Source organism: Macaca mulatta, chromosome 4 (genome assembly GCF_049350105.2).
Source record: "Macaca mulatta isolate MMU2019108-1 chromosome 4, T2T-MMU8v2.0, whole genome shotgun sequence".
Lineage (NCBI taxonomy): Eukaryota > Metazoa > Chordata > Mammalia > Primates > Cercopithecidae > Macaca > Macaca mulatta.
Window position 1 is genome coordinate 18,505,648 of NC_133409.1, and position 13,682 is coordinate 18,519,329.

The following is a 13,682-nucleotide window of genomic DNA, read 5'->3' on the forward strand; positions in this document are numbered from 1 at the left end:
CACATGTGTCCCCAGCCTGTTTTATCCATGTTTTCCATCTCTAGCTACTGTGACATTCTTATTATTCCCAGGACATGCCTGGTTCCCTTCAGACCATGCCTTAAATATCCTTCTCTGCTTAAAATGCCACATTTTCTACAAAGTCTCCTCCAAGTCCTGAGATGCAGCAAGTAGCTATTTCTAGTGTTTCCATAGCACTATGTTCATCTCTCTGTCATAGTATTCATCATGCTTTTCCTTCAATAATTTGGTTATGTTTCATTCCCCCAAACATTCTCTGCATCCCTTAATGGCAGGGACCAAGGCTTTGCCCTATGGCCAGAATATCAGAGTACACAACAGATTTATTTTTGAATTAATGAATAGACTTCTTTCAATAAGTTATCTTTCTAATACACTTAGTGAACACCAACTAAGTAACAGGGACTCTGCTCGATCCCAAGTTACACACTAGTGATCAGTATGGTCAGGTCCCTGCTTCCAGGATGCATAGAGAGTATCCTTATATGGTACTTCATCAATGACAATATCCTTGTTCCCTCTCTTTCTCACTGTATTTTCTATTTCCCTACCACCTTTCTGTATGTTTCCAACTGTCCTTTTTTTTCTGATGCTTCCCTAAGCATGACATTGCACACATGGGCATTGCTTAGATTGCTTAGTGTCTCTAGTGAAGAGATAAATATCATGGCCAACAAGTTATCCCAGGTCCAGGTTTAGATTACAATCTGCATGTTGCCTGCAATGGGTACATGAAAATCTATTCCCATTTCCTAGATATCACTTAGAGAAAAATGAAGGAAAAAATAGGTCTTCCCATGGCTGCATGACTTGAAATTTTTATCTTTTCTTTTCTTCACTGTCCCAAGTGAGTCAAATGTTCAAAGTTGTTATCGTTTTTTAAAATGTTGATTAAAGTAGTAGTGTTAGTGAAGATGATATAACTACCTAGAAGATATATGCTCCATCACTGCAGGAAATTTGGTCTCTTTTTACCTTGATAGACTCACAGCTCCTAGAATATTGCTAGCACACAACAATGCCCATTGGACATTTTAAAATGTGTTCCTTGATGCTATAATTTCTTTTCCATTCATGCTAGGTTTAAAGATGACCTGAACTCTTTTCCATTAAAAAATGGCTTATATGGCTCAGTCAGGTCACTAAGCCTAAGTCTTGGTTGTCTTTTGCATGAAACAGGACCTCATTAGTATCTCCCTCTCATGGGAATACTTCATGTCGAGTATAAGAGAAAATGCATGCAAAGTATGTAGTCTAATGTCTTCCTAGACTACAAACTGAAGAAATGCTTTGAGGCTGAATCCAGGGTCTATCTAATAATCTTTTATTCTCTGAACCATCGTTTAAAAAAATGCTCATCCCGGGTCATCCATTATACACTGAGTAGACTGGTTTTCTTTAAAGTTAGGCTCTTGATAGCTTTTTGAAACACATGATATATCAAATCAAAACTTATTAAGCATTTATAATGTACCGGTTATTATGTTAGGTTCTAGAAATACAAAGAAAAACCAAGATATACTCCTTTACCTGAAGAACTTTACTATCTCTTAAGGAAAATAGACAATATATTGGAAAATTACAGAACAAAATGTGAGGTGTGCTAAGATTGAGACAGACAAAAGGATCATTTAGTGGGAGCAGCTGACTCAGCCTGGGAAAGAAGGAGCTTAGGGGAGGTTTTCCAGAGGATGTTAGTTACAAAGAAGTGGGGGTTAGAGGAGTTGCTCTGAGTGGAAGGAGCAGGCTGAGCAAAAGAACAAGGAGCAGAAATGACATGGACAATTAAGAGCATGCAGGTGACAGGTTTTTGTCTGGGGCATATAATGAAATACAAAATTATGTCAAGAACTAAAGTTGTGCGATTGTGAGCACAAGTCAGGTCTGCATGAGAGGGCTTTGTATGTCACACTGTCAATTTTGGACTGTGTCTTTATGGCCAATGGAAAACACATGAGTAATTTTAAGCAAGAGGGTATCACCAGCTTTGCACTGTAGAAAGATCACTGTGGTGAAAGTGTAAGGTTTTTACTTTACATTTTCTGGAAGGAGGCTAGCAGGGGTTCACAGCCTTTGGTATGCATAGCAATTACCTACAATTCTTTTTCACTAGGACTGGTTGGGTTCAAACATAGGGGATTTGGATGCAGAAAATCTGTTATTTATACTTTGAGAAACAGGAAGAATTAAAAACAAAAATAAACAGCAACAACAACAAAAAACTATTGCAGTAATCTAGGAGTTGAGTTACGAGGGTGTCCACCAAGGCAATGGTAGTGAGATTGAAGAAAGTAGTTGAACTTGAAAAATATTAACAAGAACTTGGGGATTAACTAGATGTGAAAAAAGGAAAAGAGGGGAGACAGAGGCCTAGGCAACTGGCTGGACTTCCCATGAGATGAGAAATCATTGGAAAATAGCAGGGCTGGGAAGAAAGCTAATGATTTCTTTCTTCATATATTGAAGAGGAGGTGCTTTGAACTATCCCTTTGGAGCTTTACTGTGTTGAAGTTTGAGAAGTCCAGTAAACATCACCCCTCTTTCCTACCTGAGTTTGGGACTAATTAAGAGGAATCTAGCAGTTGGAAAAGCTTTCACCTTTGTTACCCTAAAAGCTAGATCTGAAGACGTGACTTGGGTACTACAGTCCAGAATTGGGCAGATCTACACACCTAATCACAAAGGACAGAGCAGGTTGTGTGCTTCCTGCAGACAACCGGATTCCAAAAACAAGATGCTGCTCCGGGAAGGTCTAGTTCCTTTCTCTAAACACTCCAAGCAGAAAGACCATCTCTTCACCCTAGAAAAGCAGTGTGTAAAGGAGATGAGAGAGGCCAGGAGTCTTGCTCTAATGGAAGATCCCTTCACAGTGGAGACACCTCAGAAGTAAGGAAACAGAGTATTCAGTAGGGACTTAGAGGGACACGCATGGGGGCACAAGAGGGCATTCTATGTGAATAGCACTACTAGGAGCTGTGTAAGGGCGGCCTCAGTTTTTTTTTTTTTTTTTAAAGGCGTATGATGAGAAGCAACAAGAACAGGTATATATTCATTTCCTGTTGCTGCCATAACAAATTACCTCAAACTTAGGGTTTAAACAATACAAATAAATCATCTTACAGTTCTGAAGGCCCTAAGTTCAATGCACTCTCACTGGGTCAAAATCAAGGTGTCAGCAGAACATGTTCCTTTCTGGAAGCTCTAGAACAGAATCTTGCCTCTCCCAGCTACATTCTATGGCTACATAGATCCCTACATTCTATGGCACTCGGTCCTCTTCCTTCATCTTCAAAACCAGCAATGGACAGCTGAGTTCTGTTCACATGGAACTACTCTGACCTCTTTTGTCTTCCTTTTCTACTTTTAAGCACCCTTGTGATTACACTGGGCTCACCCAAATAATCCAGGATAATGTTTCCATTTTAAAGTCAACTGATTAGCAACTTTAATTCCCCTTCCCATGTAACCTAACATATTCTCAGTTTCCAGAGATTAGGACAGGGACATGTCTGGGGACCTAGGTAGGACTGGAGAAGGGAGGCATTGTTCTGCCTACCACAAAGCACTTTTCCAAAATATGAGAAGCACCAGCTTTTATAGGTGTTCTAGGAACAGTATTTGGATGTACTTTGCGGTGAAGAAAATAATTGGGCTATGAGAAGAAATGTCACTAAAAGTACTATTGCCTGACTCATAAGTTACCTCAGGAGCAGGTAACTCAACAGAAATCACTTAAAGTCACAGACACACTGATGTAGCTTTGAAAACTGTGAAAGGGGAAAACCCATAATTTCTTTTTTGATAAAATGACATGCCCCAAGGGTGAGCTAGATTTGCTTTGACAAGGAAGTAAACAAGGAGCAAGTGAAAGGAAATGAAAAAAATATAAAACCAAGCTCTCGTCTTTCAGCTGTTGATGCTGCCTATTGTCAGCTGCAGTGGAGTGTGGAATGGATTTGAAACTCTCACTCATACCATTAGGTGTGTACCTGATTCAGCTCTAGGTCTCCAGCCTCATAAAGGTTCTCCTGTAAAAGGAAAGAAATAATTCTGGCTTTAGTTTGTTTCTATATAGTGTTAGTAAAAAAGTCATGTTCTGCTTCATTAAGGTCACTCTTTTTAGCTTGGTAAAACCTTCTACTTCAAAATGTTTGCTTACACTCTCATTCTTGACTTTAAATCATGTAAATTGCATGAACTTCCTGCATGTAATTACAGATAGGGTACAACTTCCAGCCTCCCAACCTCCACTATATGAGAAGGTCCACAAATTCTATCCCCCAGAAAGCAAATAAAAAAACTGAACAAAAGAATAAAAATAAACACACAAAAAACTGTACACTAATGTTTCTCATGAACACAGATATGAAAAGTCTTTAGCAAAACATGAGCAAACTGAATCTAGAAACATATAATTGATTTTCAATATTAAACTCAACTTATATTTCCTAGGATGCATTTGGTCATAATATACAATTCAACTAATGTAATATACCGTATCAGTAGAATAAAGGACAAAAATCACATTATCTCAATAGATGCACAAAAGAATATTTGGGGGAAAAAAACCACCTTAAAACTGTTACCTTCTTGTGTTATAAAATGAATATTTGTATCTCTCTAAATTTCATACATTGAACTCTAATCCCTAACATGAAGGATTTGAATGTGGAGGCTTTAGGGGGTGATTAGATTATAAAGGGGAAGCCCTCATAAATGGAATTATAGTAGTTCCCTATTATCTATGGTTTAGCTTTACACAGTTTCAGTTACCTGCAGTACAACACAATCAGATATTTTTTGAGAGAGACATTATATTCACCTTATTTTTATTAAAGTGTATTGTTATTTTATTATTAGTTATTGTTGTTAATCTCCTATTGTGCCTAATTAAATATGAAACTTTATTGTAGGTATGTGTATATAGGAAAATATGTAGTATATATAGGGTTCGGTACTATCTATGGTTTTAGGCACCCACTAGGGGTCTTGGAACATATTCCCTGTAGATAAGCAGGGACTACTGCAGTGCCCTTCTAAAACAGACTTCAGAGACTCCCTTGGCCCTCCCACCATGTGAGGTTACAGTGAAAAGGCCACCGTCTCTGAATCAGAAAGCAGGCCCTCACCAGATATAAAATCTCTGGCACCTTAATCTTTGATTTCATAGCTTCCAGAACTGTGAGAAATACATTTCTGTTGTTGATAAGCAACTCAATCATTAGTATTTTGTTATACCAGCCAAAATGAGTTAAGATATCTCATATAATATGCAAAAACTAACTCAAAACTGATCACAAATTTAAATGAAAAAGGTAAACTAGAAAGCTTCCAGTAGAAAATACAGAAGAAAAATCTTCATGCCTTTCCTTTACTCATAGAGTTCTTAGTCACCATAATCATGATCCACAGAAGAAAAAAACTAACAAATTGTACTTCATCAAAATTTAAAATATTTATACCTCATCAAAATTAAAGACACTTGTACTTCATTTTTGAAAATAAAAAAGGAAAGCCAAAAAGTAGAAGAAAATATTTGCAAATCATATGTTTGGTAATGGACTTATACCAGGCAACACAGCAAGACCTCATCTCTATTTAAAAAATAAATAAGGCCCACATGGTGTCACACGTCTGTAATCCTGGTACTTTGGGAGGCCAAGGCAGTTGGATCACTTGGGTCAGGGATTGGAGACCAGCCTGGCCAATATGGCGAAACCCCGTCTCTACTAAAATTACAAAAATTAGCCAGGTGTGGTGGCACATGCCTGTAATCCTAGTTAGTCAGGAGGCTGAGACATCAGAATTGCTTGAACCTGGGAAGCAGAGGTTGGAGTGAGCCAAGACCGTGCCATTGCACTCCACCCTGGGCGACAGAGTGAGACAGTCTGTCGCCCAGGGTCTTCTCCCACTCTGTAGGTTTCCCGTTCGCTCTGATGACAGTTTATTTTGTTGTGCAGAAAGCTCTTTAGTTTAATTAAATCCCATTTGTCAATTTTTGCTTTTGTTGCAATTGCTTTTGGTGATTTCATCATGAAATCCTTGCCCATGCCTATGACCTGAGTGGTATTGCCTAGATTTTTTCCTAAGATTCTTTTTGTTCTTGTTGTTGTTTTCATTTTTTTGAGACAACGTCTCACCTGGTTGGCAGACTGGAGTGCAGTGGCGAGATCTTGGCTCACCACAATCTCCACCTCCCCAGCTCAAGCAATTCTCCTGTCTCAGCCTCCCAAGTAGCTGGGATTACAGGTGTGCACCACCACGCCAGGCAAATTTTTGTATTTTTATTAGAGACAGGTTTTTGCCATGTTGGCCAGGGTAGTCTCAAACTCGTGACCTCAAGTGATTGGCCTGCCTTGGCCTCCCATAGTGTTGGGATTGCAGGTGTGAGCCACAGTGCCCAAACTTCTTCCAGGATTTTTATAGTTTTGGGTTTTATATTTAAGTCTTTAATCTATCTTGAGTTCATTTTTGTATAAAATGTAAGGAAGGGGTCCAGTTTCAATTTTCTGCATATGGCTAGTCAGTTCTCCCAGTACCGTTTATTAAACAGGGAGCCCTTTCCCCATTGTTTGTTTTTGTCAGGTTTGTTGAAAATCAGATGGTTGTAGATGTGCAGTCTTATTTCTGAGTTCTCTATTCTGTTTTATTGGTCTATGTGTCTGTTTTTGTGCCAGTACCATGCTGTTTTGGTTATTGTAGCCTTGTGATATAGTTTGAAGTCTGGCAGTGTGATGCCTTCAGTTTCTTTCTTTTTGCTTAGGATTGTCTTGACTATATGAGTTCTTTTTTGGTACCATATGAATTTTAAAATAGTTTCTTCTGAATCTGTGAAAAATGTCACTGGTAGTTTAATGGGACTAGCATTGAGTTTATAAATTACTTTGGGCAGTATGGCTATTTTCACGATATTGATTCTTCTTTTCCATGAGCATGGAATGTTCATCTGACAAAGGTCTAATATCCAGAATATACAAGGAACTTAAACAAATTTACAAAAAAAAAAAAAAAGCCATTAAAAAGTGGGCAAAGGACATAAACAGATACTGCTCAAAAGAAGACATTCATGCAGCCAACAAACATGAAAAAATGCCCAACATCACTAATTAGAGAAATGCAAATCAAAACCACAATGAGATACCATCTTATGCCAGTCAGAAAGGCAATTATTAAAAAGTCAAAAAATAACAGATGCTGGCAAGATTGCAGGGAAATAGGAATGCTTTTACACTGTTGGTATGAATATAAATTAGTTCAACCAATGTGGAAGATGATGTGGCAATTCCTCAAAGATCTAGAACCAGAAATACTATTTGATCCAATCCCATTACTGGGTATACACCCAAAGGAGTATGCATTATTCTATTACAAAGATACATACACGTGTTTGTTCAGTGCAGCACTATTCACAATAGCAAAGACATGGAATCAATCCAAATGCCTACCAACTATAGACTGTATAAAGAAAATGTGGTACAGGCTGGGTGCCGTGGCTCATGCCTGTAATTCCAACACTTTGAGAGGCCGAGATGGACGAATCACCTGAGGTCAGGAGTTTAAGGCCAACCTGGCCAACATGGTGAAACCCTGTCTCTACTAAAAATGTAAAAATTAGCCAGATGCAGTAGCGCATGCCTGTAATCTCAGCTACTCAGGGGGCTGAGGTAGGAGAATCACTTGAACCTGGGAGGCGGAGGTTACAGTGAGCCAAGATCATGCCATTGCACTCCAGCCTGGATGACAGAGTGAGACTCCATCTCAAAAAAAGAAAGAAAGAAAGAGAGAAAGAGAGAAAGAGAGAAAGAGAGAAAGAGAGAAAGAAAGAAAGAAAGAAAGAAAGAAAGAAAGAAAGAAAGAAAGAAAGAAAGAAAGAAAGAAAGAAAGGAAAGAAAGAAAGAAAGAAAGAAAGAAAGAAAGAAAGAAAGAAAGAAAGAAAGAAAGAAAGAAAGAAAGAGAAAATGTGGTACATATACACCATGGAATATTATGCAGCCATAAAAAGGGATGAGATCATGTCCTTTCCAGGGACATGGATGGAGCTGGAAGCTGTTATCCTCAGCAAATTAATGCAGGAACAAAAAACTAAACACCACATGTTCTCACTTATAAGCAGGAGCAGAACAATGAGAACACATGGACACAGGGAGGAAAACAACACATATTGGGGCCTGTTGGGGGGTAGGGTCAGGGGAGGGAAAGTATCAGGAAATAGCTAATGCATGCTGGGCTTAATACCTAGATGATGTCTTGACAGGTGCAGCAAAACGCCATGGCACACATCTACCTATGTAATGAACCTGCACATCCTGAACATGTACCCTGGAACTTAAAATACAAATGAAAATTAATTATAAAACAAATAAAACTTTAAAAATTTAAATGAAAACTTACTATACAACATAGCAATGCCTAGGAATATGTGCAAGAAAAATAAAAACCTGTCACAAAGACATGTAGGTAAATATTCACAACAACATTATTCGTAATAACTGAAAACTGGAAGTAATTCAAATGTCCATCAATTGGGAAATGGATTTTTTTAAGTGGCATATCCATACAATGGAAGATTATTCAGCAATAAAAAGGATAGCACTACCATACATGCTACAATGTAAATTAACCTCAAAGAAGAAGTCAGGTGCAAAAAGCATAATTACTCTGTAATTCATTTATATAAAATGTTCAGAAAAAGCAAATTTATAAAAAGAAAACAAATCAGTATTAGCCTAGAGCTGGATGTGGAAGCAGTGATTAACTATAAATGAGTACAAGAAAACCTTTAGGGGTAATGGAGATGTCCTAAAACTGAAACGTGATGATGACAGCTCTGCTATAGAAATCTATTACAAATTATTGAATTGGATACTTGTAACAGGTGGACTTTATGATATACAAATTATACCTCCATAAAGCTGTTAACAACAAGAAAACTACATTACATTAGAAGGTATCTGGTCATAAACTACTTGATAAGCAAGGAGTCTACTGATTGTAAAGACATCCTCAGAATTTGAAAATTCTGGCCTAATTTTTAGTTTCTTTTAATTTAGTCCCAATCAAGGCAATGGAGAGTTAACTTACTTAGTTTCCCCTATTATGAACCCATCTTAAACGCGGAAGCAAAGAAAAAGAGTGAGTCAGCTCTCACATGACCCAAACTTGTTGGTTCATCTCTAAAAGTGAGTCATGAAGGCAACTTTTTCCTTGCCTATGAATGTGTTTGAGGAAAAACTATGTGCTTGGTTTAGCATCATTGACCACAATAATTATAGTGCATGAGAATTTATGTTGTATTTATAAGACTGCTAGATTGGTGGTGGGGGTTAAGGGGACTCAATGCCTGAGGTCTAAGTCTTTAATCCACAAAAAAATGATGCACTTTTTTTTTAATGGTCTAAACTGACAATTATGGGTTGTAGAAGTATTTGTGCTTCTTCAGATGTTCCATAACCAAGACTTTGAAGATGTACATTTTCCAAGTAAATCCAGTACTGAGGAAGAGTGTTAAATTGTCATACTGGAGAGCTGTTTCTATTTTAATGAGTCACATCTCTAGCAAAGACAGGCCCTTCTTTTAAGACAGACCAAGCCTGCTCAGAAGTTAAGAAAGAAGGTATGGTTCAGGTTCTTGGAAGGGGAAAAACGTTTTCACTGATCATTTGAAATCACGAAATTATTATTGATGGTCACAGAGCAACTGTTAGACTACATATTGGTCACCAATTTGATTTCAAACCAATGGTAATAGCACAAAAGTTCCCATAGAGCAGCAGAGCAATCACATCTCTTCAGCAGTTACTACTTAAGCTGTTAATTTTGCCATTTTTTTCAAAATCAGTAAGGCACGAAAGCCAGTATTTCAACCCAAACTGGGGCACAGGATCAGGTACATAAAACTACTTATGCTTCTGGGCATCATCTATACAGTATCAAGGCTAAAAAGAACCGCTATTAAGTCTGATATTCTACAGTCATTTTGAGACAACAGCTTCCCAATTTTTATTTCATATATTATTATCGTGGAAGCAGGTAGTCCTTTCATATAACTTCCCATATGCCTAAACTTTTCTTTTATTTCTGTTCCTCAAAGTGAGCAAAACCCATAAAGAATAGAGGAGTATTTAATCACACATCTAGATCACCTAGTAGCTGCGGTAATGTTAGAAAAGATAATTTTGCTGTCTTAATTAGTGGTGAGAAGAGCCATAAGAGGATGGAAGTTTCTCATTTCTGGTCCTTTTCCTCCATTCCAGAACCACAACTGAGCAACTAAAGAAGCGTCGCTCAAATTTTATGTGGCAAAACTCCAAACCCATGCAAAGTTTGTCTGAATTTAAGTTCAGCTACTATTCTCATCCTATCTGCAATCAAGTGAAGTCAGTTTCTATTGGCACGTGGAGGCTTAGACCTACATAGAGCCCAGAACCAGTCACCACCCAGGCAGAACGTGGATCAGAGGCCCGAAGTTGAGCCAAGATTTGCTTCACGAGGCTGAAACCATGGCACCATCACCTACACGTCCATCAAGCCTAGGTACATTGTGCCTACACCATCCTCTGGGAATTTCTCTTCTGTCAACCCAGAGTTCGTCATCTTGGATCTTTTCCTCCCAATGCTTTAGAATTCTGCTAACAACAGACATTTTACATGCTTTCCCGATGTGTTTGGACCAGTAACCTTTTCTGATCTTTCAGAATCCTCCCTATACTATTTATTTCTGAGACTCCTTATGCCTGGCATTTTTCCCAGTGACTCCATACTCCGTGGCTGTGCCATGGTAAAAGAGGAATCATGTCACTGCAACAAGGACTTTAGTTCTATTGCACCATGGCTCCCTATAGAGCCAGCAGTAATTTGGCACCATGAGGCTTTGATTTAAATTCATATCCCATGTTTTCAATTTAGAAAACATTTGCTGATTTCTCCTTTCTGGTCCTTTTCCTCCAATCCAGAACCATGGGCTGATTCATATCCCATGATTTCAGTTTAGAAAACATCTCCTCTATGTTAGATGCTCTGTGAAAATGACTACCTGCACCTTGCCCCAAATTCACAACCACTTCCCTCCCCAAGATTTTTTGCTGTTTTGCTTTTAAATTAGACATGAGGAAGAGTTAGTAATAAGGGAAACAGCTGACCCTGCATGTCTCACCCTCTGAAACATGAACCCAAGGTTTTCTCTGACTTATGAATCATGTTTAAGATGACAATACCCTTTGAAGTTATTTTTCTTGAAGTATTAGTAAGAGGCATGTCCTCGCCTCCTCAGAGGGGTTTTGTGTAAATTAATGCTGCTTCTGGAATACATCAAAGGACGTACAAATGCACAAATCATATCAAAGTCTCTCTCCAAGGTGTTTACTTCCCAAGCATCTAGACCAGCACTGTCCAATAGAAACAGAATGTGAGCTACCTATGTAATATTTAATTTTTTAGTAGCACCATTTAACACGGTAAAATGAAACAGGTAAAATCAATTTCAGTAGCACATTTAATTTAACGAATTATGTTCAAAATGTTATCATTTCAATTAAGTCTTTAAAATTCCTTGTGTATTTTATGCTTACAGTACATCTCAGTTCAGCCAAGTCACAGTTCAAGTGCCCCATAGCCACTTGGGTCTAGTGGCTACCACATTGGACAGCGCAGTCTGTGTTCAGTTAGTGAAAGCCACCCAAAACTAAGCTATAGACTTAGAATAATTCTTTTGAAATGTTAGACTTTTGTAATTGACTAAACACGGTCCAGTAGCCATGCTATTAGATCTTGTTTAGAGGCAAGCAAACTGTTGACCTGAAATAATGTTTTTGAATCATCAAAGCTTACAGAATTGTATAATTGATGAACTTGGGTCAATGACGTGCTTAGATTTTGCCCAAATGTGAAAGGTTTTCCATTACAAAAAAAAATGTAGCTGTGAGAATTTAAGATGCCACACTTAATTGGGTAAGGATTTTGATACTGGGCTATTTCACTTTATGAACAGAGCTCTCTCAAATCCACCAGAGTGACTTATGATGAGAATCTCTGTACCAGCAGCAGAAAACAAGCTAACAATACTATTGAAGTCAGACTCTATCATTTGCATATCTTGTGACATGTCTGTGGTAACACTTTGCCCTTGGCAAAGGTCAGAGACACAGACACCGAGCCTCAAGGACTGGTCTCCAGTCTCCTTATAATTAGCTTTGCAGCCATGAAATTCCCGACCCTGAAAAGAGAATTCCTCCCTCCACTGAGAAACAGTATCTACTCTCTTCCTGTGTGAGAATGTTTTGCTTCAATGTAAACAAACGAAAGAGTTGAAAAATGAGGTGCAAATATGCTCTATTCCAAGTAAACAACCAAGCCAGTTAGAATATGATTTTCCTGGAATGTGTTGTGAATTCCAAAGGCAGGCACACACTTGTCAAAAGAACAGAACGTCCTGTGATGGATATGGACTGAAGTCGAATACATTCATGCATAAATTCCACAAATCCAACCATGCATTTACATTTTTATAATATATATATAATATATATTTATATATGTAATGTATAATATATAATATATATTTTATATAATATATATTTTTATATATAATATTTATATTCAAATATTTTCTAGATCTTAAGGCATAGGAAGTGTTTCTTTTAAAGAATTTTGTTTTGTGGACCATTAGAACCAATCTTATCTGGTAGCATCATTAAATATTACATCACCTTCTAATATCTCTGACGCCTGCTTGCTTTTTGTTTTTTTAACAAGAGAAATCCAACACAATGACTAAAAAAAGAAAAGCTTCCCAAACTACTTAAGTATCTTAGCACAATTTTAATTGAGTATGGTTTATTAAGCTACTAAACATCCAGCCAGGTAGGTATATATCCCCTGCTACTTATATTCCTAACCGGAAAGGCTTTTGTTAGTGTTACCCTTTGAGTGTTTTTCAGGACTGGGGGTAGGGTGAGGTAAGTGAGGCACTCACTTCAGGTGCAAAATTTGAGGAGGCATCAAAAAACTCAATAATCAAGAAAAATAATGTTTCTAATACAACATTTAAAAAAACAAAATTAATGCAAAAAAATATGATGAACAAAGTAACAAAAATGTAAATAAAGACAGCATGTGACCCTGCACCACTCTGCCTCATTTCCTTCACTCTAGATGTAGCACTGTTCAACCCTCTGCTTTGGAGGGAAGAGTGAATGGTCTGTGGGTGGATTGGAGACAAGGAATCAAGCGGTGTGCTCTTCCTTCAGAGTTGACCAACCTGCTCTGTTGCTCCAAGCTGTGAGCATCACCTGGTTAGGCCCCCACTATGGCAGGGCTTGCAGCTGGCCAGAGCTGCCGTTGTCTCTGAAGTACAGTTGTATGTCTTTCAGCAACAGGGACACTTTCTGAGGAGTGCATCATTAGGTGATTTTGTTGTTGTGCAAACATAAGTAAACGTCAGCATACTTACAGAAACCCAGATGGTATAGCCTACTACCTGTCTAGGCTATAAGGGATAGCCTATTGCTCCTAGGCTACAAAGCTGTAGAGCATGTTACTGTACTGAATTCTCTAGGCAATTGTAACATAATGGGGACGAATTATGTATGTAAGCATATCTAAGCATAGAAGAGGTACAGTAAAAATAAGCATAAAAGATAAAAAATTGTGTGCTTATATAGGAC